The sequence below is a fragment of the Cyprinodon variegatus genome, unplaced genomic scaffold (assembly GCF_000732505.1).
Source record: "Cyprinodon variegatus isolate N-32 unplaced genomic scaffold, C_variegatus-1.0 Scaffold1977, whole genome shotgun sequence".
NCBI classification, from domain to species: Eukaryota; Metazoa; Chordata; class Actinopteri; order Cyprinodontiformes; family Cyprinodontidae; genus Cyprinodon; species Cyprinodon variegatus.
The window spans coordinates 57,944-58,493 of NW_015152430.1; the positions used below are offsets into that span (position 1 = coordinate 57,944).

The 550-nt window shown below is 39.1% G+C and overlaps 1 protein-coding gene across 1 annotated transcript in view; it reads right to left on the reverse strand.

Annotated features, from left to right (window-relative positions):
* LOC107104961 overlaps positions 1-266 on the reverse strand; it is a 26,266-nt gene extending 26,000 nt beyond the window's left edge. Inside the window, exon 1 of the mRNA XM_015405073.1 lies at positions 186-266. The gene's annotated coding sequence lies outside the window, so the exon portion shown is untranslated. The remainder of the gene's footprint in view (positions 1-185) is intronic.
* Between the last annotated feature and the right edge of the window lie 284 nt (positions 267-550).

Consider the following 550-nt stretch of genomic DNA (forward strand, 5'->3'; position numbering starts at 1 on the left):
TGTGTTTTTCACACTCAGACAGATTTCCACCATAGTGTTAACAACAACATCGTTGATCTGAACGCTTTTTCTGGATTCCTTCGTATCGAAAAATATGTGTAACTTGGTAGAATAATCCCGCTGACATAGTAATGAGTAATAAACAAGAAAAAAAAACATTTTTAAATTGAATAGATCATACTCACGTTAAATATCTTTCCTATCGTTTGTTTCACTCGTGGTGGAAATTCTGCTCTTTAAATGTTGATTGTCTTCCTACAATATTGAACCCCTGACTTTAATAATCAGCCTTCTCTTTGTTCATGTTTGGTCCTTCTGATAGGCATGGTTTGAAGCGCAGCTTATCTGCCGAGCTTAGTTTCTACATAAGTCACGTCCGCTCCGACTGCACCTTTAAATGAAGGGAACATCTATCCTTCTTAGCAAAGGTCTGTGCGGCAGAATTAACCGGGATGGTTACCACATCGCAGCTCCGCCTACTTGAGAAAGAAATGCCATTCAATTGTTCCTCAACACAGTTTAAATGTCTGCTCGGTTTGTCTCACTCATG